Here is a 16,008-nt window from a genome sequence, read left to right as displayed (position 1 = left end):
GGGGCTTAGGACAAGGATGAGAGTGAGCAAGTGAACTTTTCAAGACTCAAGGAGCCACGCCAAGCGGAGAAGGAAATACATGGAAGAGAGAAAGCCATCAAAACGCACTTTATAACTGTTCAGAAGGAGGCTCTGGGTGCACTTGGTGAAGGTGAAATGTGCCAAGAGAGCGCAGGCCAGAGGCCTAAAGTCAACTAAACATGGGCAAAGGAGATCCCAGGAAGCCGAGAGGCAAAATGTTCTCATACGCGTTCCTTGTGCAAACATGCCATGAGGAGCACAAGAAGCACCCGGATGCCTCCGTCAGTTTATCAGAGTTCTCCGAGAAGTGCTCAGAGAGGTGGAAGATCACGTCCCTAAAGACAAGAGGACGTTTGAAGGTATGGCAAAGGCTGCCGAGGCTCCTTATGAAAGAGAAATGCAAACCTACATCCCCCCCACCCCCGAAAGGGCAGACCAAACCGAAGTTAGGGACGCCGATGCACCCAAGAGGCCTCCTTTTGCATTCTTGTTCTGTTCCGAGCACCTCCCCAAAATCAAAGCAGAGCATCCTGGCTTATCCATCGGTGATGTTGTGACAACACTGCGGCAGATGACAAGGAGCCTCCAAAAGAAGGCCGCCAGGCTGAAGGAGAAGAACAACAATGGTATTGCTGCCTACAGAGCTAGAAGAAAACCCGACACTGTGAAAAACGGGTGGTCAAGGACAAAAAGAGCAAAAAAACGAAGGAAGAAGAGGAGGAGAAGGAAGTGGAGGAGGAGGAGGAGAAGGATGGATAAATTGGTTTTAGCAGGGTTTTGGTTATTTTTATTTATTTATTTATTTATTTATTTATTTATTTATTTATTTTTGGTCTATAAAGCACTTAAACCCCTTGTACACAACTCACTCCTTTCAAAAAAACAAAAAATTGAAATGTAAGGCTGTGAAAGATCTGGGTTTTTTTTTACTTTATTCTTTATATTAATTACAGTTTATTCACTTTGTATCCCAGCTTTAGCCCCCTCCCTCATTCCCTCTCAATCCCACCCTCCCTCATCTCCTCCCTGCCCCTCTCTAAGTCCACTGGTAGGGGAGATCTGTTTTTAAACTTTACAGTGTCTTTTCTCTTTTTTTTTTTTTTTCTTTTTTTTAGTTAACACACTACCAAGTGTGTCTTTAGATAGCTCTGTCCTGGTGGTATTTTTTAGCAGCCACTAACCTTGCCTGGCGGTTGTAAATTGACATGGTAAAGCAGATTCTTGTTGGTCCACGGCACAAATTAGTTATATATGGGGATGGTGGGGTCTTTTTACTTTTCTTTCCTTTTTCTGTTCAGTTGTCTGTGATGCAGCTTACACAAAGATAATTGTCGTTCTGTTAACTGAATACCATTCTGTAATTGCCAAAAAAAAAGGCTGCTTTGTTGACATTCTGAATGCTTCTAAGCAAATACATTTTTTTAATTAAAAAAAAAAGATTGTCACTGACATTTGAAGACTTACAATATAACTGTTTGACTGCTGAGGCTCCATGAAACAGGATTTTGCTGAGAAAACTGCAGCCTCAAAAGAGGGTTATATTGGGAAATCGCCATGTGTTGTTTGAGCTCATTGGGAAGTTGGCTCTGAAAGCAAGGCTGCCACTCCCTCTGGGTTCCAGAGCCAAACAGATTTGTCCCCAAGTGTCTCTAGGGCCGCCCCGCCCACTTCCTGTGACAGCAAGGGGAGAGAACAACAAAAGAGCCCAAGGGTAAAAATAGTGTATCCCTGAGAACAGCTAGAAGAGTCACCATTTCCAATAGTTACTACTGTTTATTTCATGATATGAAAATGCCTGCGGTGAGAATGGAGAGACAGAAACTGGGCTGTGAGAACCTCAAGTATGGGAAAAAAAGTCAGCTGGGAACCCAAGCAGAGAGCCTTGACTTCTATTGCTTGGTGTACGCACAGAATTCAATAGGGTCATCTTGTTTGCTCTCTTTCACTCAGTCTCCTCCAGTTATCTCATCTGAAAGTTGTAAACTCCTGATTTGATCGTGTCTTTCTATCTGCTGCTCTGCCTGTCTGCTACTTGCTGTTTAATCTTTTACTTTTTCTTGCTGTACGCCTAGTAAGCTCACTCATTCAAAACTGAACATAGAGCTACCCTAGATGATTCTATGTACCATACAGAACAGAGAACACATTCTCTACCATCCCCTTTAAATATGCCCGAGGAGAGTAAGTGAAAAGAAAGGACCTCTTAGCAGGCATAGCTCACTCCAGTGAAGTACAGGTGGTTGAAGAGCCTTCTCCGGAGTCAAAATTAAGAGCTCATCAAGAAACACTGACCATTGTGACAAGGGAGATGTTATCTTGCCTTCTGTGGTATTTCATTGCTGAGTGTCTCCAGCTGTTTTCTTTCCAAACAGGAATGTATACCATGGCTTCCAAAGCACAACATGTGTACCTGCATATCCAGAGTAGGGTGACAGCAATTCAGCTTTCCTTCCAGTTCATCGGTCCTTTGAGCTACAAGGACTTCCCTTAGACTTCTTGAAGCAGTGTAATATAGCTGTTTCTCTATATATCTGAATCCCTTTGTACCTGTCTGACAGGAATCACTTAACAGGATCAAGCCAGTAAAAGATGGACATGAGGGATGTTCTCTATCTATCCTGCTCTGGTGGCCTACGAGGCTAGCTTCTGCATGAAAGAGAAAAACCTTTTAATGATAAAACTTGCCTTATTTCACCTTGAGCTGGGCACATAATTCCATCTATACTATCTCATATCTCCCAGCCCCATCCCATTCCATCTGCTTTAATCATTCCTATGTGGGCTACTTTTCATCCATAATCCCAAAATACTTCCTTGTATTCTTCATCTGGGCCAATTCTTCCCATGACATTCTCAGAGTCCTTCCTCAAGGCCATGTGGTTCCTTTTCCACACTAACCCTTCGTGGCTTCCTTCTTCCTTCCTCTCCTCCTGTCTGTCTCCTTCCCAAGAGCTTCTCTGTCCTGCCTTCTTCAATTGTGGATTTTTCCCTCAGAATCTACATTACAAACCAAAAACATGATGCTGCTATATGTATTTTTCTACTTCAAATAAGCAAAAACATTTTAAATGACTAGGCCTTGGAACAGAGCTATGTTTGTGTCTACCTAGGTAAGAGACAGAAAAGGACAGAAGATATCACTTGTTTTGCAACATAATCTTCATCCTAAGAAGTCATATCTCAAACATCAGGAAGCATCATTAGAAGAGAAGCATATGCTGAGATGACTTGCTGCTTAAGATCTCCACTTCCCCAACACTGAGCTTAAGAACAGGAGGAAAAGGTTCAGATCATAGGCTACTTTTACAATTCATCCCTGTTTTTATTAACATCCCAGCACAGTTCACCTCATTAGCCATCACAGAGATTTTAATTCTTGAGTTAATCTGGTGTTCATTCAGCAGAATGAATATTAATATATTTCTAATGTAATTTTTAATTAAATATAGCATCACCATTATTACACCCAAAAGATCTAAATAGAGTTTGAAAGAGAAGACAGACACTATCACAATCAAAATCAGCAAATTCTGTTCAAATGCCTTTCAAAAGGCTGATCACCTATGAAGTAATGAGAATAAATTGTGAGATAATGTAGGACAGATCTAATTAAGATAATGAGCTATGATTATGAACATGATTTTTTTCAGGGTTAAAGCTCTTAACAAAAGGCAATCTATGGGTATATTTTAACCATCCTCTCTGCTCTATTTGCTTATATTAGCTATGCCTCTTAAAAAGGAAATATTCATCAAAAGTAATGACCCTGGGACTGCACAGCTAGCAGCTACAGATTCAACTATTTTGCTATCACTGATGCATTTAATAGTTTGACAGACTCCTCTTTTTTTGTGATTTTGTACATTTGATTAAAATAGCATCTTTTCAAGTCACACTGCAAGGGGAAACAGAGACATTAGGATCAACGTTCTCTCAGCACCTTGAAAAGTGTGTTATGGAAGACATTTTGATTTAGCTAAAACAGATTTGGATGGATATTTCTGGAATGAGCTAACTAATTAGCCTGGCTCCAATAGCAGTGGCAGGTGAGACAACCACAGGAAAGGGGTAATTAAGCTTTGCAGGTATGCCTCAGTGTTGTCTCTGTTCCCTTTTAGAAGTGGCAACTCAGAGCAAGAAAAGAAACGCACACGCTCGCACACACACAGAGGAGGAAATCATCTCTCCTTAGCTCACCACAGTTAAAAGGTAGAAAACAAAAAGTATCTCATGAGAAGTTCAGAGTTAAAAAGGAGGTCCTTGTAGGGCCTACGGCTGCAATATTTAGCAAAGATTTCAGCGTACACACTGAAAACTAAGTGTGGTAAGAGGAAGCAACCTCGACAATCCAAGAGACACTAGCAGCTCTCCTCCCATCCTTTGCCCACCGTCCTGTTCCTCAGGGAGAAACATTTCGATCTGATCAAAGTGAAGCTGTGTGGAAGGAGGGCCCAGACTCAGAGTCATCCCCGCATCCTACGTGATTTACAGTCACATTAAGATGCATCATCCTACGGTCTGTTTGAGACCCTGGGACGCACTCAGGTAATTCCCACCCCGGGAAGTGTGGATCTGATGCTGTGCCCGTCTGCAGCTACGGAGCAAGTAGGGATCCAATAATTCTGAAGCCTCCAGGACCTTTCTGACAGCCTTCAAGGCTGCAACCAGTAGCTGTTCACTGAAGTCACAGGACCATGAGGATCTTTAAAATCACAGGACAAAGCTAAAGGACAGACTCCAGGAAGACATAATCAATGCCTAAAATTAGTTGTTAGCTCCATTCTTCATCGATTTTTACCTCATTTATTTTGCCCTCTTTTTTCTAATATATTGCTTGCCTATCTTTCCCACCCTCTCCTTAACCAAGGTCTATGTGGTATCTTGGAAAGAACATTGCTAATAATTCAAATGTGCATTTACAGTACTCCCACAACACCTCTCTGACCCATCTTCTCCTTCTCCTTCAATGGAGGTGAGAGCTAGAGGTTATGAAATTTAAGCTTGTTGAAAATGATGAGCCTCTAGGTAGTTGCTGGAATCTTACCTCCAGTGTGTGCTCCACGTCAGAAAAGCTTGTAATGCAAAGCCACTGTGGGCAAAGCCACTGTGGGCAAATGCATAACCAGCAATTGGCTGGGGCCTTGAGGAAAGACAGATATTACTTTCACATTTTGGGGTCGTAGCAAATGCTGCTCTTCAGGCCTGGGGAGAGAGGTGAGATCTGGAAAGAAGTTGAGCACGAATGCTTTCTCCTTCAGGTCTTGGGATTTACGTCCCTCACGCATGCCTCAACACCAGGACCCATTCCTTTCACTTATCACCTTTGCTCAGCCCCATCATATCCATTTTCATTCCTCTGTTCCCTAGGGACTCAATAACAGACGGAAAGGAGAATTGCCGACTCTGGAAGGAAAGAGATTGTATTCTACCACTTACTAGTAAGTGGGACTCTCCAAGCCTGGAGATGGGGGGGGTGTGGAATTCCTCTGTAAAATGAACTTACAGGGACAGGTCTGCCTACTTTAAGTTAAAAGCACGTTGGGTGTGAATTTTAAGCCAAGCTTCCTTCCATCCTGCCTGTATACTTTTACGTACCAAAGAAGATATGCTGCATTTCATGAGTTTTTCCCAGAATCCCAGGTATGTGCTGAGTTGTCAGCCACTTCCAGGTCTCTGTATGTACTTAGAATCTAGAAGACAAATGCTCTCCCTGCATCCCTCCCCCCCCAGCCTAGTGAACACTTGCTGAAATTTAAGAATTAAACTGAAGAAACGCCTCTCTCTCTGCCCTCCTTGTTTCTTCCCATCTGCCATCTCCCATCTCTACCTACTCCTTTCCCATCCCACATGTCCCTGTCTCTACAAACCTCTTCTGTAGTGCCCGAAACGATACTGTGAACACAACTGTTCACTAACACATTTCACATCCTAACTAGTCATGGCCCCATGAAGACAAGCATAACGCCTTGGCCATCTCTGTATCCACAGAGCTGGGGAGCATGACTGTTAGCAACCATGACAGACTCTATTGGCTCATCCCTCCCTCCTCTAGTAACACACATCAACGCATCCTTTAGGCAAACTCAGGAAATTTGGTAGCAAGAGAAGACATTCTGTTATGATTCTCTAATTGTACTGTGCCCAGCTCTCCTTAAAGAAATGAGAGATCATTGGAAGGCAGTGTAGAGAAGAAAATACTAGTTAGTTGTGTGTGTCTAAAATATAGGTTTACCATCCTAACTAATAGTGATACACATATCCTGAAACTGCTGTTCAGTTCCCTACATCCCTTACAGGGCTGCTTTCAGCACTTAAAAATCCAACTTTCCCCTTCTAGAACCAATTTAATCAAGTGCTACGGAAACAAACTTTTTGTTTATAATGCACTGGCTGGAAACCTTGAACATCTGATTTCAATTAAAATGAATACGATTCCTACTGCCTCGAGCTATCCCAATATAGTGCAACAGAAACACCTGTCATGTTTTGACAATTGCATGCTGTGTTATTCCAAGGAATCTATAATTTGATATTTTTACCACTGTTTTGACTTATTCGCATGTCTTTAGTGCTTTGGTCTCAAGGTTACAGGTTAGGGCTTCTGATATTCTCTCACCGGAGGCCCTTCAATCGAAAACCATGTCTCTCTTCCTCCTGATGGCATTTGCTCAGTCTTCAATGCTGACAACCTTTATTTGGAAATATTCTACAAGGAATAATAGCAAATACAAAGCACATCCAGAATTTAGTCAACTTTTATTGAAATTGCAAACCAGTAGCATAAAATAGCATATTTTCTAACATGTGACTGGAAAATATGTTATTTTTTTTAAACCCAACAAAATTTGTATTCCTTTTATACCAGTCAGGAATATAAATGCTTTGTTTCTCTAGACTGTCTTATAGGTATTCACCACCACATAAAGCAGAGGGATTGTCTTGGGCAATCGAGTGTAGTATACAAAATCAATTTCACTTAAGGTTTTGCCCATTTAATTAAATTAACTTCTGAAGTAGATGTGGGGGAGGGAATCCCTTTCACAAGCACAGGCTTCGCGTTTACCTGAGATGTCTGTGGTCTTCGCCATCATTTCAGTTATTTCTGTATCTGACAGTTAAATTCTATTAAAATTGTTCTTAGCACCAAAATCAAGTTTTACCTGCTCTAAATCTATGGTGCATTATATTGATAACTGTTTATCAAATATGCATTTCTAATATCCTAAGTCAGGAACAGATCTAGTCAAATGAGTCTTCGCAGGATGAACAGTCTTCAGGTTGGACTTCATGTAAAGAATCCCTAGGTATATCAGCCAGATAGCCCTGATATGTGCAATTAGTACTACCCCAAACCAACTGTTTTTAACTTGATAGCAGTCGTTTTATTGACATTCCCATTAAAACTAAAGCCCGTAATAGCAGAGCAAAGCACCACGTCATAGGAAATGCATATGTAGTTCTTTGCCAATATTTCCTTACTAGATGATTGAAGACAAAGCCCTAGACTACTGAAGAGCAGAGGAACTCTAGGAGACAGCACCCAAGTGTCCCTGCATCACAGAAAAGAGATGGGGTTCCCAAGAGGCTCAGCCATAATCTTGTGAAAGTTGAAATTGATTGTCCATCCTTTATCTCCATATGCCATGAAAACAGATTTTCTCTTTCAGCTCCCCCCACCCCAAGGTAACTTTTTGAAGGAGTAATGCTTCTTACGGAATCGATGTTTGTATGCTTTTGTTGTGGTGGTAGTTTCCGTTTGGTTGGGTTGGATTTTTGATGGAGCGAAAGCACAGGGCAGGGGAAGAGAAACATTTAAAGAAAAATACAATATAATTAACGCAGGTCTTTCAGGATTGTCAAATGGAATTCCACCAGAATTACACACGGGAAACACAGTCAGAATTATACTAAACCACACCCTAATTGAGTATATACCAAAATACAGGTATTTATGTTGGCCAAACCATGTTTAGATGTGACTTAGCAAATCTTATAAAACAAGGAAATGAATTCCTGGTCCAGCAACATGAAATGCCTTCTCTACAGTGACTGTGTCTACTTGTCTCTGTCATCCAACTTAGACTGTCATCCATAACTGACATCTATGTCCTACCGCCTTAGGTCTTCAAAATAACAATGGTGACTTGAAGGAAGAAATGGTTGTTGGGGTAATAATAAATAAATTGTGTTTACTACAAAATGCAATGTTTAGTGTAAATAAGAGTTTCCCTGCACACACAGGAGTATTTTTTTTTATTCTCATTGCCAGTACAAACAGTTCTAGAATTTAGGCTTTGACCATAATCATTCCAACCCCAGAACACAGCAAAAAGCAGTGATTGTCCTGACCTGCCTTTCCAGACACATTTACCCACAACTCATCTCTCTTCTCCCAACCAAACAAATGTAAGAGCTTAATCCTGAGGTCTCACATCCTCTCTCTCCCAAAGCTGCTTTGGGAGAGGTCTGCTTCTACACTAGCCAATGAGGCAGTTGACACTTATCTTACCACTGAATACAAATTGAAAAATGCAGGATGAACTGCTACTTTAAAAATTTTCAAATGCCTTCTTAAAAACATCAAAGCTAACCAGAGAAAGTGCAATAGCCAAGCCAAAAACTGAAACGAAAAGAACCCCAGAGAGTGTGGGCTTGTTTTATTTCGTCATTGGTTTTGGTTTTTAAGACAAGGTTTCACATGTCTGAAATTGGACTCGAGCTTATGTAGCCAAAGGTAGCCTTGAATTCCTGAGCCTCCTACCTCTACTTCCCATGCAATTGCAAGTGTGTGCTATCCATTTCTATTGGAAGGGTCAACTGAAGGGCTACACTGCAAAGATAGGAATGCTGGCGAGCTAGGAAAACAGAAGTAAGATTAAAACAAGGCTGCCAAGGTTGAGAACTTGGCTGTGACTTTAAATGTCTCTGCGTTTGAAATATGGAGAGACTAGAAGAAGCAAAGCTTTGTTCTCAGCTCACCATCGCATTCCTGTTCTTGGGGATGCTTTCTTTTCCATAATAAACTGTCCCTTTCCAAAAAAAAATAAACCTTCCTTACACGAAATGATAAAAATAACATTGCTGAAATAAAGACCTAAATGCACCAACGTATTTATCATATCAATTCTTCCTAAACTCAGTTAAATTCTGTTTTCAATGTAACCGCAAGCAAATCCCCAGATCTCACTCTCCCTCTCTCTCCCATGTGTGTGAGTGTGTGTACCTAACTTAACCATTTGAATTTTTATAAAAGACAACAGACAAAAACAGCTAAAACAAACATAAATAAAGCAGTTGGGCAATCTTCCCTCTCAATTACCAAGATATAATAAAGTTTTAAGAATTAAGCCCAGGGGTTACTGATGTAATAATTAACAGGTGAAGAACAGACGCCAAGAACAAGCCCATGCATTCATACACGGTCACTTGATTTATATTACGGTAAGAAAGGATTAGCTTCACTTTTAAATGGTGCTGAGTCACTTGGATATCCATTTAGAAAACAATGAAAGTTGACCTCACTTCACTTCACACAAAAACAAAAAATCAATCACAGATGGATTGCAGGTCTAAAAGTCAGAGATGTAGCAATCACAAATCCCAGAGATAATTTAAGGAAACACTTGGTGGTCTTGGTAGGCAAAGATTCCTTCAACAGCACAAAACTAACCTAACAGGGAAGACTGATACATTGGACTTCAATAATTTTAAAACTCTCTGTTTATCAAAAGTCACCACTTAACAGAATGAAAGGGCAAATTACACAGTGAGAGAACATGTTTACAATGTCAATAACAGGAGGGTCCAGAATCTGGATTGTATTAAGAATGTCTGTGGATCAATACATATGTGGCCCAGAAAGTAGAACAAAACTACTAATTAAAAACTTTCACAGATAGAAATAGTAAGATCTGGAGAGGACAGGAGCTCCACAAGGAGAGCAACAGAACCAAAAAATCTGAGCACAGGTGTCTTTCCTGAGACTTATACTCCAACCAAATACCATGCATGGAGATAACCTAGAACCCCTGCACAGATGTAGCCCATGGCAGTTCAGTGTCCAAGTAGGTTTCATAGTAATGGGAACAGGGACTGCCTCTGACAAGATTGGCCTGCTCTTTGATCCCCTCCCCGTGAGAGGGGAGCAGCCTTACCAGGCCACAGAGGAAGACAATGCAGCCAGTCCTGATGAGATCTGATAGATTAGGATCAGAAAGAAGGAGAGGAAGAACTCCCCTATCAGAGGACTTGGAAGGAGCATGCATACAGAAGGGAGAGGGAAGGTGGGATTGGCAGGGAAGGAGTGATGGGTATATGGGGGGATACAAAGTGAATAAAGTGTAATTAATAAAAATTAAAAGAAAAAAAGAAAAAACTTTCACAGAAAGTACTTCATTAGTATTAGTAAAAAGAGATAGTGTATTTTACTCTAATATTAGTGAAGTCAGAAGATCCACAGGAGAAAGTACATCAGTGAAATACTGGAAGCTGTTTATATAAATCATAAGCAAGTGTGTAAATGGTAATAATTTGTATATAATGTGATATGATGTAAGTTCATTGCAGTCCTCTTTTTCAGCTTCTAGCATCCTAATCTATGACTACTTTCCACACAGATTGAATTTACAAGTAAAGAAGTACATGGCAACCCAGAAGAAGAGTAAGCTAAGCCTGAGATATTTTTGGAAGAGGGGGCAGTAACATGCATGTAACAAACCAAAGAGCCACGGGAAAATGCCTCTTCATTCTTCTCTCATGATATGTACTCGAAAAACAATTTTATTCAAACAAATGTGGCCCACAATTAGAATTTGTCTCCTGTAACACTCTCTGACCAAGAGCAATTATGTTGAGGCTGTTGACCAATGAATCTGCTTAACCATCGATGGTGGTTTGAATAAGATTGGCCCCCATTGGATCATATGTTTGAATGCTTAGTCACCAAGGAGTAGCACAATTTGAAAGGGATTAGGAGGTGTGGCCTCGTTGGAGTAGGTGTGGCTTTGTTGGAGGAAGTATGTCCACTGAGGATAGGTTTTAAGGTTTCAAAAGCTCAAACAAGGTCCAGTGTCCCTCTTTTCCTGCTGCCTGCAGATCCAGATGTAGAACTCTCAGCTACTTCGCCAGCACCATGCCTACCTATATGCTGCCATGCTTCCTGCCATGATGATAATGGACTAAACCTCTCAAATTGTAAGCAAGCCCGAATAAAATGCTTCCTTTTATAAGACTTATAACTCTTCATGGTAATAGAACACCGACATCATATCAAAAAACAGCACACTTCCCGTTTTATTTAGAGTAGGAAAAGTCACTGTACTTAAATACAATAAAATAGTTTTAACCATGGGTTGTAAAATTTCAAGAACATTAGTAACACAAACTTTATAGCTGAATGGTCTAGAAAATGGACAGGCTATTGCCACAATGAACAAAACAGCTGAATCTTAAAAATATTTTACTGAGGAAATGTCAATTTCCTTACATTTATACAAAATTTAAAAACATGGAAAACCTATTGTCTTAGTTAGGGTTTCATTGCTATGAAGAGATACCATGACCATGGCAACTCTTATAAAGCAAAACATTTAATTGGGGCTGATTTACAATTTCAGAGGTTCAATTTATTATCATCAGAGCAGGAACCATGGCAGCATACAGGCAGACATGATGCTAGAGCAAGAACTGAGAGGTCTACATTTCAATCTGTAAGCAGCAGAAGGAGGCTGTTGTCACACTAGGCTTGAGCAGAGGAGACCTCAAAGCCTGCCCCCACAGTGACACACTTCCTACAACAAGGCCACACCTACTCCAACAAGGCCACACTTCCTAATAATGCCACTCCCTATGGGGCAAGCATTCAAACACATGAGTCTATGGGAAACATACTTATTCAAGCCGCCACTCCTATTGATGGTGTCAATAGTCAGAATATCATATACCTTATGATATTATCATTCATGGAAACCTAAAGCTTAATCTTTATATAAATACAAAAGAATAGGCAATATGTGTCATTCATATTTTTGCTAGAATTGGTATTCCCCAAGGTAAAGGTCACCATTGTTTGTGGAATATTTCTTTCCTAATTTCTAAAAAAAAAAAAAAACTGAATTGATATAATAATATGATCTTTGAATATCAACATAATAATTGAATATCTAAAAATTAGCTCCAAAAAGAATTGCATTATTTTACAACAAAGGTAATAAGGCTTGAGATAGAGTCAGATGAGTCCTGACTCAAATCTCAACTCCATCTGTTTATAGTTGTTTGACCTCAGTCTATTCACCTTCTCTAAGCCCCAGTTTCTTAAAATATAAAACGGAAATCATGTTAACCATCTACAATGTTATTGTACATAGTAGTAAAATTCAAACCATGGAAAGAACTTAGTGGGTAGAAGGTTTTTTTCTTTTCTTTTGAGACAGAGACACATGTAGCCAAGGATGAACTCTATTTCATAGGTGCTGTGATTATAGGCATGAACCACCATGTTCATTTTATGAGGTGCTATGGCTCAAACTCAGGGCCTAGTCTATGCTAAGAAAACACTCTATCAACTGAGCCACATCCCTATCCCTGTAGAAGGTTCTTTATTGTAGACTGTGGTGGGATCTGCCCTGAGCTTGTAACATTCATTCCTTCTTCAGAAACTAGACCAGACACTGTTAAACGAAACAAAGATTCGGATACAAGAAACGCAGATACAGAAATTGTGGTATCTTTACACAATTGACTTCTACTCAGTTATAAAAAACAAGGAAATCGTGAAATTTGCAGGCAAATAGAGGGATCTAGAAAAGATCATCCTGGGTGAGGTATCTCAGAAGCAAAAAATACACATGTTATACACTCACTCAGAAGTGGATATTGGACATATAATATAGGATAAACATACTCAAATCTGTATACCTAAAGAAGCTAAACAAGAAGGAGGACCTTGGGTAAGATAATCAATCCTCATTCAGAAAGGTAAATGGGACAGACATTGGAAGAGGAAGAAAACAGGAAACAGGACAGGAGCCTACCACAGAGGGCCTCTGAAAGACTCCACCCAGCAAGGTATCAAAGCAGATGCTGAGACTCATAGCTAAACTTTGGGCAGAGTTCAGGGAATCTTATGAAAGAAGGAGGAGATAGAAAGACCTGGAGGGGTCAGGAGCTCCACAAGGATAGCAACAGAACCAAAATATCTGGGCAAAGGGGTCTTTTCTGAGACTGATTCTCCAACCAAGGACCATGCATGGAGATAACCTAGAACCCCTGCACAGATGTAGCCCATGGCAACTCAGTGTCCAAGTGGGTATCCTAGTAAGGAGAACAGGGACTGTCTCTGACATGAACTCAGTGGCTGGCTCTTTGATCACCTCCCCCCTTAGGGGGTAGCAGCCTTGCTAGGCCACAGAGGAGGACAATGCAGCCAGTCCTGATGAGACCTGATAGGCTAGGGTCAGATGGAAGGAAGAAGAGGACCTCCCCTATCAGTGGACTTGGAGAGGGGCATGGAAGGAGATGAAGAAGGAAGGATGGAGTTGGGAGGGAATTGAAAAGGGGGCTACAGCTGGGATACAAAGTGAATAAACTGTAATTAATATAAAAAATTAAAAAATATTTAAAAAAGAGAGCCAAGTAGTTCTTGAATTTTACTGAGGAGAGATTTTTAAAAGGTGCTAACTTAAAGTTTACAATGGCAATCCTAAGGACACAAAAGCAAGAAGATGATTGACTGATTAATTTTTTTTTTAAAGACACTGTTTTTCTATGTAACAGCCCTGGCTGTCATGGAACTAGCTTATTCACAGAGATCTGGAATGTTTTCATTTCCTTAAATGTGAGAATGAGATAAGAGCCATTCACAAGCCTACCTAGCTCTTTCTGAATTTTCACTGGCTGGTTCAACACAACTGTTCTGTCCCAAACTGCTCTTCAAGCTGACTGATTTATACTTGCTTCTCTTAGCTTCTAACTGAATTGCTCTGCCTCTCCTCAAACTAATTCTGGCAATATGTTTTAATGTTCTAGCTCTTTCTCATTCTCTGGCTCATTCTGTATTCACCTGTGTCTAGCTTGTTTTCTCTGCAACCTGTCTGTAAAACTGTCTCAGTAAAATCCTCTCAGAAAAAACTCTTCTCTCTCTCTCCCTTCACTGCTCTCTTTCCTGCCCTGTTCTCATGAAATTTGAGCATATCCTATCTCTCTCATTCTATCAGCTCTTTATCTGATTTGTCTGCCCCTCAATCAGATGTCAAACATAGCTGCTTCCTTCTATAAACTAATCTTACCTTTGTTTTTGGGGGGAATTAAAGGTGTGTACTAAGAATGTGTTTTAGTCCAGCGAGAGCAAAATGTAATCCAGAGTGTGTCTGAATTCCAGCAGGAGCACATAGACCTAGAAGGTTTCTGAATGTGTGCCCCTTGACAGAGAAGTCATGTAGCTGACTCTACCAGGATCCATCTGCTTCTGCCTCCTAAGTGCTGGAATTAAAGGCATGTGCCACCAAGCCTAGCAATAATTTATATTACATAAATCAAATATATTGATGCTTTCAAATGTTTGTGAAGGTTCATTTTAAAGTCACTATATGAAATATACCACAATTGTTTTTATATTCGTAGGTATAATGATGTAAATTTCTATCTTTATTTTCATCATCAGTTAATTAAATATATTCTTAGCGAGATGCTTGAATTAGTTAAATTTCCACAATCATATTCATTAATGTAAATGAATGAATGTACTCATCTTTTTACAAATTCAGTTAGGATAAGCAGGAAAAAAAACTGTTACATTTGAAAATTCTGTATTGATCAAAAGTCAGCATGCACAAATTCTTAATTTCTCTGGATTTATCATGACACCAAAAAATAAGCAATCCATACTGCATTCTCTGTATACCCATTATATTACATTTTTTCTAAACCTCTCACTTCAGTCTGATTTCACCTTGCTTGCTAGGTTACCTGTCTTCTTGCTGGTACCAATGGAGACCTCAAAATCACTCTTCTTGCTCATTGACACTGGTCACCAAAGGACTCCTGTCTTCAAAGCTGAGCTGCTGCATACCCCAGGAAAACTCCCTTCCCAGAACCGTGTCTTCAACTGAAAGCCCTCTTAGAATCCCAACTACCTTTTAGATTATATACTCCCTTGAAGTGCTAACAGCAAACATTTGTCCTAACTCTCTTTCTTTGGTTTAAATTCTTATAAAACAAGAGGGAGTCCCTTTTCAGCCAGTCTCATTAACAATATTGGCTCAGTTTTGCATCTGCATATTGAGTGAAAATGTCTATGTAGGGACACAATTTTTCCCTTAAACAGCCCACTACAAAGTTTACTTTAGGCTACAGTCAAATCGTTTCCACATGACTCATGTACAGAAACGTCAGAGCACGTGCAGGGAAAAGCAGGGGAGCACACCTCATCCTGGCAGGGGGGCTTTAATTTTGCCTGCGGCAGTTTCCCATCTTATATACTGTGTGCTGATTATCTTTTCATCTTATCTGGTAGAAGAAAAGAATTCTATTACTCATCCTGTTCCAGTCTCTAGGAGGGCAGCCCACAATGTCCTTCCTCGTCAACAGGCTTCTTTACCCACTAAGTTTTGGTATGTTCCAACACATGATGCCAGCAAGGTCAATAGATTCATCCCTCCACCTCCCTGAGGGGTAGGTCTTATCTCTCTATCACAGGTCTCACTCTGTACATGGCTGCAGTGTGCTCAGGTCCTGGTATTTCCCCCGCCTAGGCTAACACTTTGGAGTACTACTAACCCTCCGCTTTCTGCCACCTAGCCCTCTGCACTGCCCATATAGCAGCAACATTCTTCTAAATTGCTCCATATGAATTAGCTGTTTCCTGTCAGGCCCTTGGGTGATGCAGATGTTTTATTTATGATCCCATAATTTTAATATTTATGATACTGAGAGTGTGCTTCCTTGTTTCCTTAGGCAAATGAGTGTCATGTGATAACGTGTTCTTGTAAT

At 40.4% G+C, this 16,008-nt stretch overlaps 1 pseudogene; it reads left to right on the top strand.

Moving 5' to 3' along the window:
- The first annotated feature begins 200 nt into the window (after positions 1-200).
- Positions 201-780, top strand: LOC110551572 (high mobility group protein B1-like; annotated as a pseudogene).
- The last annotated feature ends 15,228 nt before the right edge of the window (positions 781-16,008 follow it).

This window comes from Meriones unguiculatus, chromosome 21, assembly GCF_030254825.1.
Source record: "Meriones unguiculatus strain TT.TT164.6M chromosome 21, Bangor_MerUng_6.1, whole genome shotgun sequence".
Taxonomy (NCBI): domain Eukaryota; kingdom Metazoa; phylum Chordata; class Mammalia; order Rodentia; family Muridae; genus Meriones; species Meriones unguiculatus.
Note: the sequence above shows the minus strand (reverse complement) of the source record. Positions and strands in the feature narration are given on the sequence as shown.